Source organism: Haplochromis burtoni, unplaced genomic scaffold (genome assembly GCF_018398535.1).
Source record: "Haplochromis burtoni strain Fernald_Lab_line unplaced genomic scaffold, NCSU_Asbu1 Contig_308, whole genome shotgun sequence".
Classification (NCBI taxonomy): Eukaryota; Metazoa; Chordata; class Actinopteri; order Cichliformes; family Cichlidae; genus Haplochromis; species Haplochromis burtoni.
Genome location: NW_024582669.1, coordinates 675,336 through 694,504, shown reverse-complemented (window position 1 = coordinate 694,504; position 19,169 = coordinate 675,336). Strand labels below are relative to the sequence as shown.

Below are 19,169 nucleotides of genomic sequence, written 5' to 3'. Positions count from 1 at the left end.
TCCCTTTGTGAGTTTGTTCTTCACAACAAATTAATAAACTTCCAGTTGTCCTCATGCATTTCATATTTGGGACCACAACCAAGAACAGTACCACCAGAGTATTGATAAGGTATCTAAAGGGATAATGGGATGATACATTGCTGTATTCATTATTTTGTGTCATTGCTACTACAAAGAATAGAAAACAATTCCGCATTCTTATTTCACAAGGGATGGTTGGAAGGATGGAATAATGAAAGCTGTATATAATCCCTAATCAAAACATGGAATAGGATAGACTTATTCCTAGACTACAAGTCACCTTCACCATTTCACATACATTTATTTCATCCTCCCTGCATTCACATTCAAGTAAATCCAGTTTAGAAACACCAGTTAACTGAAAACTGATTTTTTTTCTACTGTGGGAGGAAGCTGGCGGACCCGGTTGCTCTTTGGTTTGCACTCATTGCTCAGACACACTTAACCTGGTGCATTGTTCTTGTAGCAGTGATTGTCCGGGCTGAGAAAGAAATTTAATGTCAAATAAATCAGTAAATAATGAAAGCAGATGTGTTGTCTTCACGACATCTGCAACAATAACACCATCTCTTTTAATCTAATACTAATTACTCAGCAATTACTTGGCAGGTGTGGAGGTTTATGGCTTTCATTATTCCAGCTCGTGCTTTTTTGATGGAACAAAAACAATCCACCCACAGAGGGTTTATGAATAAACACTGAACCTGCATTACATGCTTCTGAAAACAATTTCTTCTAAGAAACTCAGTTATTATTCATGCCCTTCATATTCCTTTAGTTGAAGAGGTGTAAAGCAAAGATGCATGCAAAGAAAAATGTCTTACTGGAACAGATTCACGCTGTCTTGGTCATTTGGTTTTATCACCAAGCTGAAAGGCTCTGTGAGGTCCTTCCTGCTGTCTGCCAACATCACTTCTTTTCTGTGTCATCGTCACCCTGTTCCCATCTCGTACCTTATCACCGTCATCGTTCTCTCCCTGTCAGCCTAAACCCCCCCTCTGTGTCCATCTTACCCTTTCCCAGTTGTTCTTCTTATTCAGCTTCCGTGTTTGTTGAAGAGCCAGTAAAAGTCAGGCCAGCAGCAGCTGTCCAAACACGGATAGCCCCCCACAGGTTCCTAGTTGATTTCCTGCAAGCTATTACTATTGCCCAACATTTCCACTACTGTCACCATGGTGCCAGTCGTTGGAGAGGGGCTGAACTAGCAGTGCGAATATGTGATAAAATGAAAATGAAGGAGAGCTTCAGGGAGCTGAGGAGAAACTATGAAACTGGAGAATAAGAAATAAAAATGCCCATGAAGAATAAAATGACAAATGTAACGGTTTAAGAAAACAAAAGTCAAAAAGTCTGTGAAGGTTCTCAGTCATCCAGGTCATCGTAGTCAAAGGAGCTTGCAAAGAAAAGCATCTGGACTTCTTTAAGTTGCTTGAAGACGTTTCACCTCTCTCGGATGAGAGGTGAAACCTTCACAGACATATCTAAATCACAAACTATTTTGTGTGAATTGCAAACCTACATTAACAGACCTACTCTCTTACTGAGCACCACAAACAGGTGATACATACAACACGGACTTACTATGGGTTCTTGGATATATTGGCTTTTATGGAGCTCTTCACTTGTCTGCTGCGGCTGGAAAGAACACTTATGAAATCTAGACAGAGAAGCAAATCAGTGAGCTGGAAAACACTTAAGAGTCTGGCGGTAATTTACCTGTCACAAATATCATTTCACACACTGGATGTAGGAAACGTTTGGCTATCACATAGTATAAATGACACTAAAATATAAATTTGATACAAGGCAGTATCTTTGCCTCTCTCTTAGTCATCTTTTGAAGCCATTGACTACACAGCATATCAGAGGAGTCATGCTGAGTCATTGATCCTTGGGGGCTCTTTGTGTCGCTTTTAAATGACTGAAAATCTGATTGATTTCTACATTTTGTCAAAAGTCAAAAAGGATATGTAATAAAAGTCCACTTGTGGTTCTATGTATGCTGAGATCAACAGAAGACAAATGACTGCCAAGACATTCAAAGATCCTGCAGTCTGTCCATTTTACAGTAAGATTGAACAACAGGAACAGCAAGACAGATGGTCGAGCTAACTACTAGAAACTGCTAAAAAACATTGCTTTAAACACTTGCAGACTGAAACTCCAAACCTTTACTTGCTAAAGACATAACAGTCCAGGCATGTGGGGCAGTTTACACCAATACTGTTCACAATATTCAGTTTGACAGACTCAAAAACATGTTTTAGGGTACTGGACCACCACATGCTGCCAACTCAATGCCTCATCACTTAAGACTATCAAACACAATTAGCAAGGCAAAGAAGCAGTATGAACGCTCACTTGTACTATTCTAGGTTTGAACCTGCATGCTCTTTTCTCTGGCAGCTACAGTTTCTTCTCCATCATCCATCCTCTTTCACTTATTCTTATCAGGGTTACGTAGGGTTGGAGCCTTTCTCAGCTACAATAGGGTATAAGCCAGGGTACATCCTAGGCAGGTTGCCAGTCTTATGAGGGTTAATGACATCTAATATGACACTACATACTGCTTCCCATCTGGGTGAAGGACACTCACAAAAGAGACTATTAATCTCAATAGTTTCAAATTCTAGTTTTAAAAAAGGATTCAATGAAAACATTCTTCCAAAAAATATTCCCTCATTTATTGAAAGGGAAAGTTGCTGTCAACTGTCCACTATCTAATCTAATGAGTGTAAAGGCCAGGGCATATGGGTTACATCATTTTCATACTCATCAAACCACTCGTTGACCCTTCATGCCCTGTGAATGGGATTCTGGAAAACAAGTCCCATCAGCATCAAGACGTTTCATCAAACGGTGATCACGCTGAAGAACTTTCCATTTGTTATCAGTGCCCCACCATCTAAGAGGACAAGTTAATCCAAAACAACCACTCAACCACTGCATTCATGATCCCCCAGATCTTACTGAAGGTTTCAACACTCAGGTTTTTTATTTAATCTGTTTTCCGATAGACCAGATTTGACAAAAAAACCTGAAGTTAAAAAAGAACAGGCAGCATCACAGCTGCTGTTCAACACCGTCTTCCATTCCAGTCAAATGTGAAATAACACTCACCGTGTCTGATTTTTGAATGCCCACCACCTAATTATCTAGCACTTTGCTTTAGCAAAAGGGTTTTTTTTTTGTATTTATAGTTCTATGACTAACCATTTTCTATCTATTTTGGGTCCCTTGACGCTCATACTAACACTGGTAGGGACGCTGTGTATCCACCTGCTAATTTCCTGGATTTAATGATGTGAAATTAGGGACCACGTTTGTAGGGAAAACTCGCCCACAAATCGAGCACAGCAGGTCGTCTTACATGGTAATTAGGAAGTGTTAAATTAAGCTTAAGCTTTAACAAATCTCTGGGATTTGCATTTCCACAAGCAGGTTTGTAAAGTTGTCAAGAGTTTGATGAGCCCACCTCAGAACACATATGTATCATAAGTCTTACAGCAGGAAATAGGACCAGATTATGAAAGTGTTCTTGGGAGAACACCAGGATGTATTTCATGTTGTTTCCAAGCGCATAAAAGAGTTGTCTAGTTGATAGCTATCTACAGTTTAAAATGTACTCTGTGTGTTATGGTGTGTTGAGAATACAATAGATTAAAAAGTCTTTACAGCTCTGAACTCTTTTCACAAACATGTCCCTGCTGAAGCTCTGAGAAATGTTTTTGTTTGCCCATTGCTGTACTTGCTATCTCCTGCCCTATTACTAAGACTACCAGTGGAGTACAGGTATTAAACTGCTGCATGGGTGGCTTACGGAAAGGAAGGTCAGCAGCCCAATTAGCCCCTGCTGAAATGCGAAGAGGTGAAGTGATGGAGTGAAAGACAGGCAGTAAATTATAACATTAGGCGTTTCTTTTTTCTCTCTTCTCCCAAGCAGTAGATTGCTTTTTGTCCTGGTCGTATAGAAATGATTTTTTTTCCTCCAGGAGGAGAAACATTTATCTCATTTGATTTAGGATGGGAGCGTTCACCACCGTTAAATGATCCTAAAATAAAAGTAGTTGCAGTAGCAGTAATGGGACAATGTGTCAGTCTGCACACAGCAGGTGAGGAGAACAGGAAGTCCAGTCATATCTGCCATTTAACTGCTCAATTTTCAAAGTAAAAACCCTTTTTATACTACCCTGTTATACTACTGTCCTGTCGTGACCATTTGCATTTTTTCTTTTTTTGCACAAACAAGAAAATGAGAAAAACTGTTCTCTAATGTCCCTCATTTATTCTGCAGGCTGTATGTGAAAGATGGCTGACATCACCAATTGGCCACAATCCTCTCGTGAAGCCTGAGTGGTTTAGCATAAACTGGAGGGTGGATCTCCCTTAGAAAGCGAAGAATAGTATTGGCCTTTCATTCACAAGGTATGCTATCTCTTAAGACAAAAACCCATCAGGAAAACATACTGATGCCATAGATCAAGGGAGCTTTGGGTTGTTTTGCAGTAGACGTTTATACAATCCACCGTTTGACAGAATGAAGGTTTGAAGCCTTTTAAGGTGCTTCCACAGTGGCTTCCATTTTCCAACCCAGAGGCTATGTCTATCATTTATATACAGCCTATTACTCTTCCCTGATTTCTTAGTATTGAGACGGTCCCTAACTTCATTACCTTTCCCTCACATCAAGTTGCCAGGTTTTAATATCGGATTATGAGGTTCAAATACGCCACGCAACAACAGTCAAGCTTTATCCTGCACAATGACACAACTCTGCTGATAACTGAATGAAGGTTATGAAATCTGAACTTAACTGATGGTCTTAATATCAAACCCTAAAAATACAACCCTTGTGTGTTTTCTACATTTTCAAATGTGCATCGTAGATTTGATCAAAGACGCACAACCAAATCTTTGAACGCATGCTTTTCATCACCCTCGCTTTCACTGTTCGTCATCCTCACGGGGATATGCGTGTACGCTGTGTTTATGCGAGTGCGTGTCATCTTATATGAGTGTGCATGACAGCGACGTTATGCACTCCTTCATATGTAATTCAAGTGATTGCTTCTGTCCTGGTGTGACTGCAGGAGCTTAAGGCAACAGCTGTTCTCTGCTGCTCTGACTGTTGTGGCCGCATCCCACATCTCCCCACTCCACTACTGTCACTCCACATTCCTGTGCTGGCGCATGTCTGAAGGCTCAGACCTGTTTTTTGTATCATTTGAGATTGCAAAAATCTGCATTAACAAGACATGGGCGTTTTTGGAAAGGGTTAAAGGATCGTTAATAAAAGTCCAGCTGTACAGATCAGCTTTGTTGTAATTTGTAGAGGTTTGCAGATCTCTGTCAATGTTTTACACATATTCATATTCTCTCTGTTTCTTTTAAAGAAAGATGAGAAACAGGCTGAGTTGACAAAGTAATAAATGACAAACCAGCTACAGAATTAAGCTTTCCATCATTATAAATCTGTTGGACTGAAGTTATTTGAACACCTTTTCCTGTCCTAAACGTCGCACTCGTGTGAATCTAACTTATTCTGTGAATCTATTCTTCTTGGGACGAAGACTAAAAGAAGACTAAAGCATAAAGACAATAGCCAAGTGGATCAAGTCTGTTTCCAAATGTCTTGCTGACACTCATTCAAGCTGCAATCTGGGCAGTTATTAGGCTGGGTCAACACCTTTGCCATGTTTCTCGAGTTGTTCTCCAGCAGTTTTAAGCATGATGGGATCTGCCGCGGGTGGGGCCACTGCCATCTGGGGGAGTCGATCCAACGCGGGATAGTGCTTGCCAATGTTTAGGTGGGCTGTACATGTCAAAGCGATAATCACTTGAATGCCAGAACCCGAAGCTGTCAAGCAGAACACTGGCTTTTAACGAGATGATCAATATCATTCACTTCACAGGTCAGTGGTTTAATGTTGTGGCTGATTGGTGTGCATCTCTTCTTTATCTACCTCCTCTATCTATGCTCAGTGCACTCCCAGTATTGAAAGCTCCAAAAAATCCAATTCCTTTAATGACAACTTGACGCTAGCTCCAAAAATGATTTAAGCTCCCATTTTAAAATTACCCATTTCTATATTTACCCATTTAGAGTTTTATTAAGCCTAAAAGTTCGCTTAAAGTTTGTTTTGACTGAGGTGTCAGTCATTTATATACCATTGAAAGAAGTAGGAAAAAAAAGAGAAAAAATAAGCTTATAATTTGATTGTCTATGGAAAAAAGCATGCAAATAACATAGTCTGAAAGAAACTGTAATAAATGTGAGGGTAATGTCTCCATTAATGGAACCAGTTCCATGACATTGCTTTGATTTGTTTTTCATGGTTACGTTACCCAAGCTCTTTTCTTGGGTCTATCAGGCTTACAGGTGTGCTGGCCTTTGGCAAAAAAAAGCGTATCAATATGCAAACAGTGAAGTATTTCAAAAGCCATCATCTACAAAAGTTCCCAAGCAGGCAACAAAGAACTTTATATTGATTAATCCTCCGAGATGCATTCTACTAGCTTTGGCCCAAACTCATTTTCTCTGTCATGTTTTCTATTCTTCAACCAGCAGTTGCTCTCAGCAGCAATTATGCTATTATCTAAACAACACAAAAGACCAGTGCAGGCAAAGTGGAACAAAACACAATCTTGGTCCTTTTAACAAGTATGTGTTGCCTCAGGTAACATTAGGCATTTCTGCAGACCTCTCAAAGGAAGATGGGTGGCAAATCTGTGCCAAGATTCAACTTTTTCGTGAGTAGAAAGCTCTGTTCTCTGCTATTGTATCATAGAATATCTGTATGCATGTACTAAATTTCAATACTTTAATTATAAGAAAACTGCCATGCTACTCTATGCCCCTTGTAGAAATTTCATCTGTATTAACCTCACAGACCTAGTCCTCAAGGTTTCAAATTCAGATATGCCCTATCTAGGTTAAGTGGGTATTTCTGTTTATTTCTGCATGGAACTCAATTCTTCACATTCACACCACAGTATGTCCTCCATTTCTTCTTCTTTCCCTCATGAATTATCAATAGCTTGCTCCCGTGCGTGGTGATAAGTCTTTGAAAAGTGACCGTGAATACATATAAGCAGACATTAAGAACTGATCGGCACCTGCTACATTCACATCACCACAAGAGTATTTTTTGTGCTCTCCAGGAAACATAGAATACTGTATGTGTCAGAGTTCCTACCAGGAAGGGCATGGCAAGGTCAGCGAAGTAAACAAACGCGGCCCCCAGTGTAAATCCTACAGCCACAGGCACGAAAGCAAATGAGCCGTACTTCCCAGAATCCTCCGCCATGTCGATGGCTGGGGCCAGCAGTGACCAATAGGAAGCAGCCAGCATTACCTGAAATACACAGAAAAAGAGGGCAAAGGGGAAAATTAAAAAAAGAAGAAGAATATGAAGCTTGGATTTTTGTGTACTTTTGGTTTCAGTCCAAAAATGCTGTCAGGTTAGAGGGAAAAGGAAAAGGATGGAGGATGCCCTATAGTGCTGTAAAGTCATGAGTCACCCCTCAATTCTTTATATTTTGTTAGGAAAATGTAAATGATGAAATGATAAACATATACTACGTGGAAATCCATGGAAATAAATTATATAGGGCAATTCAATCCTTCAACACAGCCTGAACACTCCGAGGCAAGTTTTCTTGTCATTTCCTGAAGTAGTCTTCAGGAATAGTTCTCCAGGCTTCTTGAAGGACTTTCAAAGCTCTGTTGGATGCTGACTGTCTTTGGTCCCATTCTCTGTCAAGATGATCCTACACTGCTTCACTAATGTTGAGGTCTGGACTTTTTTCTTAAGGTTTTTCACAGGAGCCAAACGTTATTGTAAGCTTTTTTTTTTTTTAGTGGTCTTAAGTGATAGTTCTTCAGGTGTTCAGAAGTGCTTTCAAAGTTCTTTGGATTTTGGCTGCTTTTTCACTCATTTTCAGTCCAGTCCTTGCAACAGTAAATCCTTGCACTCAACTCAAGGGATGAACTAGTGTTGTGTATATTTGTAACTGACGATTTAGCAAATAACCAACTGTTAAATTGTTACAATATGTTAAACATAGGATGACAGGCAAAAAGAACTACTTATCAAAAACTCTGCATATTTAAGCAACAAATGTCCAAAAGGAAACGCAGTTGATCCATCTACTGTTCATTGAAGCCTTATCAGAAATGCTGTGAGTGGAAGGGTGACTTCCAAGAAGCATTCTTAAGAAAGAGAAATGGGGAGAAAAGACTGAGGTATGCCAAACATGAAGACATTTTTGGTTCAAATCATTGTCAATATGTAATGGGTACAACAGTGAGTGTCTACAGCTATCTGTAAAACACAGTGAAGTTCTATCAGAGTTTGGAGCTGCATTTCAGACAGTGTTAAAATTGATCGGCATATCAACACAGAAGAGTACTCTCAGATTTTCATCACTCATACAACGCCAATACACCAACTGATAAAACCATACCTAGATAACATTTTTTTTAGAAAAACACACATAATGGAACACTTTCAGTCATAGAGCAATGCCCCCAGAGCCACAACCTCAGCATTATTGAAGCAGTGTAAGCTCATCTTGACAGGGAATGGCACAAAAGACAGCCAACATCCTTCAAGAAGTCTGGAGAGCTATTCCTGAATACTGCGTAAAGAAATTAAAAGAAAGCTTGCCCAAGACAGTTCAGGCTATGCTAAATAAAGATGATGATGCCAAATATTGACTTTCAACTCACCAGAATTGTACAAATGCTTGTTTCCCACAACCTGTATCATGTTTGTATGTTTTTAAGTAACTGAATCTGTATTGGTCTCTTGCGGTAAATGCCAGTGTCACAGGGTCAGCTTCCTGTTTCTACAGAAAACTGTGTCTGGTGAAATATGTGTAACATAACTTTTGAAGCATAAGCAAATAAAACAATAAAAACTCCCTAACATGGATGACAAGACTTTTGCACAGTACTGTAAAGCTGTCCGTGTAAGCCAATCAAGACATAAATGTAAACTTGGCAGAAAGAAAGTTATAAAACAAAACTATCAATCAAAAGTTTTCCATTAAAAATCTTCAATCCCAAGAGCTGTTTTATAAAATCCAAAACAGTGTGACCTATAGAGGCTATCATTTATTAATATCAGATTTATCTTATGGAGATTTTTTAGTTGGTTTCATTTTATTGCTTCTTTTCTGTCGCAGCATGGCAGATGAAACTCTGTTGGCAGCGACACTGATCTTTTCAAATTCTTTCAGGTCACCTGAATTGCCTATTTGAAGCATTTCTCTGATCATTCATAACATCAAGACACATCACTCCAGTCTGAAGATCTTCAGTAACAAATGGTGCATAATAATTAACAGTGAACATCAATGTTAACAGCACTTAAAACTGCAATTGAATTCTTTTGAAGTTCCCCAAGTTTTATTGGTGCATGTGTGGATATGTGTGCTGCCATTGTCACTGTGTGTAATTGTCCAGTATTCAGTACCTTAGTCTGTTTGTATAAGCTGTCAAAGTCCAGACAGAGAGAGCAGCACACAGCAGTGCAGCTTTTCAAGCTTAATGTGTGTGAACACAACACATATTCAGCTTCTATTGTGCATCACTGAAAAGTTGCCGAAGCACTTTTTTTTGTCTTGGAGACCCCTGTTGAAGTTATGTAGAGGTGCTTATCAAGCATTGTCAGGTTTGTATAACAATGCCAAAGTTGACTAGAATCCTGGGAGATAAAAGGTTTTGTCTTATTTGTGTTGAACTATCCGAGCTTTGCAGCAATCAAGTGACTGAAAGTGACAAATGATAATTTCTTACTCATCAAAAAGATCCCATTCTATTTTCCATCTACACTATAACCTGTCTGACACACTCAAACACGTTATTTTATCCATTTGCCTAAATGTGATTTCTTGCCACTTTCAGATTGGCAGTCAAAAACTATCTGCACTTACTTTTAAAGCTTTCATGACAGAAATGCCATTTATTCTGAGTGCAGCAGCTTTCAAACTGAATCCCCAGTCAGCAGCACCATGGAGAGGGAACAAAGTTATGAGGATATAAAAAGAAAGCTCAATTTAAAAGAATATAAATTGCATTTCTTTGTGCCCATGACAGTAAAAAATTATGTCTACGGTTTAAAGAGAAGCCAGAAAGAAACCTAGTGAGAAATTGAACCAAACTAAAAATCCAGTTGAACAATATGGCATTTAATGAAATTAAAGTTATTTCAGTGGTAATACAGTACAATACACTCATTACAAAAACAGCCAAAGAAACCCTTAAAAAAGAAGAAGAGCAGATCTACAGCATTCATTTATGCAATCAGGCCTTCTTTACATGATCTAACTGATCATTTCCAAACTCACACCATGTTTTTAGCCATGTTGGATCCTGATGATGTTTATCAAAGACCTCCATACTAATCCCAGCCCTAAGGGAAGGGTTAGAATCAGGATTTAACACCAGTGATGACTTAGACCTCAAAATGTTAAAAGGCAGCAACATTTCAGCAACTTTTTATTGTAATGCTAGAATTTTCTTTTAGTTACCCTATAAAATGCAAATGATTGGCTGACTTCTTGGTTGAAGAAGAATGACCAATTTGATACACTCACATGTATGACTGAAGTTTTTTCCTCTTCTTCTAACTGGAAAAACTTAATGAGAAGAAGGGTTTTGCCAGTGAAACTGATTACAGGGGCCACGGCACTGAACTTAATGGGGGCACTGGTTTTAAATGTGTATGATTATACCAGCAGCAGCCTGATTGCTGATTACAAAAGAAGCTCCCTTTCTCTGCTGTTCCACTTCAATTGCTTTCCAATTATAACTGGTAGTTTTAAGCAATCTGGTTGCTAAGCAAAAGCAACTGGTTCTAGTGATAACTCAAAAAGTAGGACCTTTTCGATTGCTCCTCTGTTAACTTGGAAACTTCTTAGAGGCTTGGCTCATTTTGACAACTTGACCTCACGCCTAGTTGCACCAGCAGCATAAGCCATAATCACACCAGACATTTTTCTTTTTTCATCTTCAACACTAGGTTTCATCACATTCAATTTCCATTCCCCGAGTAAAAAGAATGCAATTTTGCAATCTGGAGAACATTATATAGTTTTGTGCCAATTAAATTAAGCCCAGTGAGCTTTCTAAATATTACAGCAGCAATCCAAAGTCAAAGTGCAGTGAGTAGAAACGCTTTTGCTGCACACAGATATCAAGCCTCAGGTGCACAATCTTTGCATTTGTTATGTGAATGAGAATTCAAGCACGGTCAACCAATTACATTTCAAACTCTGTTCACCACTACTTATCTTACATCAACTGAAGCCTAACAAATAGTCCAATATTAGCTGTTTGGAAATGTATTAGTATCTGCATTTATAATGCGCGAAAAATTAAAATGTAAAAAGTAAAGAAAACATGGAAGAACTCTTCAACCATGTTGATGTTGTGTAGTTTGTCCACCAGAAGGCCCCCTACAAATTTCCAGAACATGTGTTTGAAACACACAAAAACACAACTAGCTGATCTGAGTTAGACAGCGTAAGTAAAAACTAAGTACTCATAACAAACGTTAGGGGACTATCTTTATATATAAGTTCTGAAAGAAAGAACTATCAGCTGATATCAGCATCAGTCTTAAAAATCCTATTGTGATTGGGCTCTAACAACCACTATATAATATATTAAATAGGTGGAAGTGACTTGAGAATAGTTTTGACAAAATGAAGAAAAAGGCAAGAAATCAAACTACGGACATGTACAATCAACCTATTTACAAACTTGTGCATAAGATGACTGGTGTTATAAAGAGAATTACTAACTATTATAAATTATTTCCACACTTAAAGTACAAACTACAGTCAGCTACACTTTAGTGGCAAAGAACTTGAATTAAAAACACACACACACATTTATAAATTCACATTTATCTATTTAACTCGCATTCATTTATTTTTTCACATTTAGACTATTTGTCATATCCTTACATTCTTTTGAGTGATGAGCTAAGTGGATAATAGTTATAGCTTATAGCTATTTTTAGCACAGAGACATGAAAGTTTTTACTCTGTTGATACAGAGTTTTATTTCAAGCTACATTTATAAATTCTACTTCTCAAACAAATAGTACTGATTAATGAAAGGGGTAAAATAATTAACAAAGAATATAATCAATGTAGTCATTAACTGAGTTTGCTGTAATGTATCTAACTGATGCTCTAAAAACATGAATTTTCTTTGATTGTCATACTAAAAATCACTTGACGAGCTTCTCAACATAGCCACTTAAAAAGAACACACTGATTGTGAAATCGTGCATAATGGTGTTCATACTATTGTTCATGCAACTTTCATATTCAGTTGCTAAAAAACTGATTCAATACTGCTTTTAGTTTACAAAGTTTAGTTACAAAGATCATTGTTCCTTCTTTTGTTTACAGCAGAAGGTTATGGGATCCGTTGTTATTATGCTATTTATGTGTAGAGTGCACTACAGCAACTCTAGCCTAAAGGCCAATGGTATCACAAGTACTTCATTAAGTACTAAGATCTCAGTGGTTTGGGGTTTAATGTCAGGATCATTACTTTTCAGCATCACATAGTTCAAATCATGCAGGAGCTTATCGATTACTAACTACTTTTAGATGGGGTGAAGTTTTTTTTATCTACTGCCATCCTGCTGTATGATGTCTTTAACTGTTTAGGTGATTTCTTCAATCAATAAGTCTGACAGCAATCAGGCCTGGCTGTCAGTAGTGAAACTGTTTTTTTTTTAACTGTACTTAGTTAATTCATGAGCTAATAAAGACAGACAATAATTTTTCACAAGTTCAGATAGCATTTTAAATCATCATTTAAAAATAGCTTTTTGTATCTAGTCGAGTTATCTGTTTCTAATATTAAAATCTATTTGATGATCTGAAAGTGTGACAAATATGCCAGAAAGGGACAAAGTAAATTGTGTACACAAGGTAAAACAAGATTTGTACAATTCTAACACACTGGAAAAATATTTTTCAACATTTTTTTAAGTAGTCTTAAGGAATAGCTCTCCAGGCTTACTGAAGGTCGTTTCAAATCTCTTCTTTGGGTGTTAGCAGCCTTTGAATGTCTACTCAGTCAAGATGATCCCACACTGCTTAAACAATGTTGAGGTTCATGCTCTGGGGTGACCAATCAATGGCTGATAATGTTCTATGCCATGTTTGCATGCAATGTTTTATGCCAAAAATGCTCTTGTGCATTTTTGCATACCTCAGCCTTCTTTCCTGGTTTCAGTCCCTTCTTAACAGCTACTCTTCCATTAATGCTACTTTCACATATATATATATCTACTAGTTTTTAGGCCTGGCACTTCTTCTTTGGACCTCCACTTATCGAGTTCCTCAATTTTGTTCAAATGACACACTGAACACCATGCTGGGATATGATAAGTTTTTGGCTAATAGCACTTCTTGGAATCATCTTGTTGGAGCAAAAACAATGTGTTATGCTTGTCAAACTGTTTTATCTTTTATAAATGGAGACAAACTGTGTTTTTTCTTTGCTAAGTTTCCAGTTCTGTGTAACACTGGTTCATCCTTGAGTTTGGTGCCTTTTTATGACTCATGACTCATAGGTCAGAGTTAAGTGGCTTAATAAACAAACAAAAAGAAACAATCCTCTGAAAATGGCAGCCAATGTACAAAGAAAAAGGACCTTAAGAAAGCCTGGAGAACTATTGCTCAAGACCACTTTGTTCAAGGGAGAATTGTGAAAAGACTACAACGCTCTGGCCGTAGCTCAGGAGGTGGAGCAAGTTATAAGTTCTCTACTAATCGGAAGGTTGGCTGTAAAAAAGTGCAGGTATGAATGAGTCTGAATGGGTAAGTTGTACACAGAGCTTCAAATCCTCAGACAGCGTGGAAAAGTGCTATGTAAGAACCAGTCCATTTACTATTACTTAAAAATCAAGATGATGTTATTTTTACTTTCTCTTGGTTTCTCTTCTTACCTTGTTTTAAAGAAACTGAGCGAACTGTATGTTAAGCCCACTTTCACCTTCACTCCCTCAGGCCTTAATAATGTTACACAACACATCTATGTAACACACAGCAATCACTTTCCAGAAGTATTTGGACTGACATTCATGGTCTTCAGAGAATGTTTCATAATGGTTTTGGTGACTCCTAGTCTGCTTGTTCTGGACCCTAATGTCTTTATCTCCAGGTGCAATTTTGACAATATGTCAAAAAAACATATCAAATGTTTAAACTGATAAAATGTACCATTTAAAGAAAAAGATCATTTTGAATTTGATGACAGCAACACATCTAAAAAAAGTGTAGCATCCGCCTTTCTTTTAACAACAGTCTAGAAATCTCTGGGAACTGCGGAGACCAGTTGCTGGACTTTCAGGAAAACAATGTTTCCTATTCTTGTCTGATAGGATTCAGCTACTCAACCTCAGTTCTCCTTGTTATGTTTTTCATTTTTTGATCTTTGTTTGGCAAATGGACTGATTCTTATATAGGTATTTTATATTCTGCTTAACCACTCAAATTTCTTTATACAACATGCCTCACACAAATTCATGCAAACACTTTTTTCTACGCATAAGTACTTTCTATCTAATATCCACATACATTCACACTGCGAGGAGGTCAGAAGCTTGCCCAAACTCTTTTAATTAGCAGTGGTATGGTGTTTGACCCTGTCTTGTTGAAATATGCAAGGTCTTCCCTGAAAAGGATGTCTGGATGGCAGCTTATGTTGCTATAACACTTATACATACCTTTCATTATTGTTGGTGACTTTCCAGATGTGTAAGCTGCCAAATCTATAAGCAGTAATGCCCTCCCATACCATAACAGATGGAGACTTTTGAACTGAGCATGGAACCATTAAGAAATAACAGCAGTGCAAATGATTGTAAATCCAGTAAAATGATCAATGTAGCCATTCTTCCATGCATAGAAGCAACGGAGCACAATGTCCAGGCATCCATGAAAAAGAGAATTTAAAAAGCTTTGATCTTAGGTTAATGTTTATCCTGAAGTCTTAGTTGTCATAAGAGTGAATCTTTTTTAAAGTGTTAAAATATTTACAGTCTGGAATACAATTAGTATACAGGCTGTAGTGTAAGATATAGTCTACTAATTTCTGTCTATATTTATATTGCAGGTTGAACTTTAATATACACTGAATGGAAGAAAAAATAGGTGGAAAGAATAAATGCTTTACACAGCACCAGAATGAATGTTGATTTGCCCGAATCTTGAAGGGCTATAATACCTTGCAAAAGAGAGCATTAATAACTTTTTCTTCCATTTAACCAATGACAAACAAAAAAGGAGACAACACAAAGTAGCTTAATCTGTGCTCTCATCATTAAGGTCTATTTTATAGACACAATAGGGGCTTGACTCTCTTTATAATATGAAAGCAATTATGTGGATGCACCATAATCAATTCTGCAATCAGTGATTACAGTTTACCCTGCTGAGATGGGCTGAGTCATGTTCGCAGTGAACATAAATTTTAGAAAGTAACAATGAATATCAGAATGATTTGGGATACAATGTCCTGACAAGTACTGTGAGAGTTGCTCTGTAGCATGGACTGAAAAAATGTAACGTTATTGGTAAGTCTATCTAAGCCTCTAGTCACACATACCTAGAGACCACTTGGTTAATATGACAACCACCTGCCACTTGGAAAAAAAAAAAAAGGTGTATTCCCCTACACATTTTTGGTGACTGGTTACTTGAGGTTGATGCTGATAGCTCAGTTTGCTTGGGAAAAATGTGTATTCCTTGACTCGTTGGCCAGTGTTTTCTTGAGGTTGCTAGCAGTCGCACTGTATACACTGTATACCTCTGGAAAGAGCTATATCCTGCTCAGAAAACTTCCATGCAGTTGCTTTGGTTACTAGCAGATTTCAAAAGTCGACCATAGTCTGCATGGAAAATTTATGGAATAATCTCCAAGCAGTAGTGAAACTGAAAAGTGCAATGGAAACTGGAAATGGAGCTCATTCACATCATCAAAGTAAGTACTTTCCACTTGTCATCCCACAATCTGGCAAAACATAAATCCAGTGACGTATTCTTCTGAATCCCAGTTTCTAAAATAAAAAAATTGTTTTGGCCAGTAAGGTTTAGAGGCTCATTTAACCAAAGCCAGTGGCAAACAGATCTGATTATTATCATGGAGACAGGCATAAAAGACATAAGATGAGCATTGACTGGCAGTGTTAAGTACTTGGCATCTGAGACCCTCCATTTAGATTAAATTGTGCATGTTTTCATCTTACTGTCTATACCCCTTTACCATCTACAGCCCTGTAGCTTTACGGATAAGGATTATAGTAAATTGAGCCTCAAGGGTGTTCTCCTTAGATTTTCCTCTCATTATGTGTATGTTCCTAATGTCATCATTCCATTCTAATAGCCTGTACTCCCTTTCAAGGCAAAATCCACCCATCCCACATCCATCCTGCTTTCGTCTATCCAACAGCTATTAATGTTCAAAGCCATCCACTTTGTCCCACTTCATTTTCTCTCTTCAAATCATAATAGACCTTGTTCCTTGGTACCCACGCCTAACTGTTGATTTGCCATCATCTCTCACCTTATCTTCCTCATACTGCACTTCAACCATCATTAAATGCACTGTCCTCAAGAGTCCTCAGCTTATTATTTTTAGGTCTCCCTCAGTCGTCATGGGAACATTCCACCGTACTGGTTTAGCCAAAGGAATGTGCTTTTCTAAAATGCTTCTGACACAAATTAAGCTAGATTTGGTTAATGTTGGGTCACTGAAACTGGAAATGATATTTAAAAAAAATGTTGGCTGCCTCTAGTTTTCCTGATTTGTTACTAGGTCACAGACCAAATGAGTTAAAATCCACTTCAACACCTTAATACTGGCCAAAATCCCAGAAAAAAAGAGGTAGATGCTCATTTTCAGGAGACCAATCTCCCTAAACTATTCATCCAATTTTTATGAAATCGTGCGTGTTTGAACTGGAATTTTATAAACCATAAAATGTCAAACTCATGCCTGATCATCCACATCAGACTGTTCTGCAGCTTCCTATTTCCTCTTGTTGAACTGCAATTAGGCACTATGGCTGCTGTCCATGAGATCCTGCTGGAAACTCATTGCTATGAAACAAATCTCTGACAAAAAAAAAAATCAGACCTAGGCTGACCATCAGTCATTGCATCACTCACAAATCTGAACCGTTACAGCAGTGAGTCATTTTCACAAACTTCTTGACTCACAACCTTCCAAAGTGTTTTGTTCATCTTAGTAAGTGGGGCAGGGGGAGCCACCGATGTGTCGAGAGATTTTCAGAGATGTGGGTAAAAGACATAAAATGTTAAATGCCACACCTGGCTGAATGATACTCAAGTGAAAGGGGTTTTAGTTCTGGCACGTTAGAACAGCATTCAACCATTTGCATCATTATATTAGACTGCATCTTTGTCTTAAAGTGAGAGACAAATAATATTGCATTCTTAATTAGATATTACAAATACAATCTTGTAAACACAAGTTCTGATCTCGTTAGCATTATCCTATAAACCGTACACTGTTATGGGCAGCACGGTGGTGTCACCTCACAATAAGAAGGCCCTGGGCCCTCTGCATCCACACTATCGTTTTCAATCATTTCTGAACAGTTGTTCATCCACACTGAAAAGACAGAAAACGCTTACATTCCTGTATTGCGCACGCGTGAAACGTAAGACAATTCGACCTGCGTGATTTCTGTCTGCTGTTTATTTACTTTCCGGAAACGTCGGGGCAAAATGTCGAGGAAAGGGACCGTCTTGAAATGGTCTGACAATGAGGTGGAGTTGTTGCTTTAAGCAACACAAAAGTACAAAGTTGCAAAAGCGAGTGAGAATTAAAGAATGTAAAGAAAAGCTATCTGGAGCATGTACAGACAGATATTAATCTTTAATAGGGCTGTCGAAATTGAGAGCAAACAAAACAACTGCTGTATATATAGCACCACTCTGGTTTGTGAATTATTTTTTACCCTCGTTCTGTTTGTTTGGTATGTTTTGAAAAAAAGAATCTGGGCAGATGCAATAACCACTGCAGTGTCTAGGCTTAATCATATGAAACTACCACAAACAAATGAGAAGATATTAATGGGGCAATTTCACTCTACTATTTCATAGTATAGCTTGAGAGGCATTCAATGGGTCCCCTTTTTCCTGTTTTCATGGAGTAGCAGGAAAGCTGTTATAAAACGTTCTAAACATGAAACATTTAAATGTTGCATTGAAATCCAGGTCAGTGAGGAATAAAATAAGAAGATGAAAGAGAAGATAACAGCACTGACGGGCACTGAGCCACGCTTGCTGTTTTTTGAGGCTATACTTTGACGCAGCCTAGTTTTCACAGCAGTCCATCTGATATTTAAAAGGATATGTAAATGTTTGGCATGTTTGTAGGGCTAGATGAAAAAGTCAAGGGATCACCAAAGTCAAAAGGATTTTTCCTCTAGGAATCAACTCCTGTGCCAAATTTATCAGAAACTGTCAAACCCTTTTGGAGACATTAAAAGCAAAACGAAAACGTCAGGGAAGTCAGTAGAAATTATCAGAGACATTTCACTCCGCTCTCTGGAACAAACTGATTGACCAAGTGATTGGCCAGCATTAGCCTTCCTTTTAAGCCTCACCATGCGCATGGCTAAAAAACACTTCCATGCATATTCTGCAGAAGTCAATCCCAATGTCACCATATAATCAATTCACTCTGAGTGCTTTCTACAGACAATCAGTGCTGTATTGATTAGTTCAAAAGGTTCGTCTGCAATCAAATGAGTTGCACTATGGAGAAATGGTGATCCCATTTTTGAAAAAATAAGCTGTATCAATCTGACAGATGAAAGAGAATTCAAAGTCTTACTTGATTTAGTATAATGCCTTTAACAGGTCTGATTTATAGAAATTAATGTGTGTGCATGCGCGTCCCTTGAGATCAGCATCCAGTTGCTCCACTGATCAAATGAGCATTTAACCTTGCTCCCCTTCCTACTGTGGTGCTTTGTTTTATGAACACAGTAGAGGCCATGCACAGGGCTACATGGAGAGATTAGAGGATGTACGGGGTGGGCCATTTATATGGATACACCGTAATAAAATGGGAATGGTTG

The 19,169-nt window shown here is 38.1% G+C and overlaps 1 non-coding gene across 1 annotated transcript in view; it reads right to left on the bottom strand.

The window, feature by feature from the left end:
* Positions 1–1,401: 1,401 nt before the first annotated feature.
* The window catches only part of slc39a11, a 39,649-nt gene continuing 21,881 nt past the window's right edge, over positions 1,402–19,169 (bottom strand). Inside the window, exon 4 of the transcript XR_006055367.1 lies at positions 1,402–7,376. This is a non-coding gene — a transcript (solute carrier family 39, member 11). The remainder of the gene's footprint in view (positions 7,377–19,169) is intronic.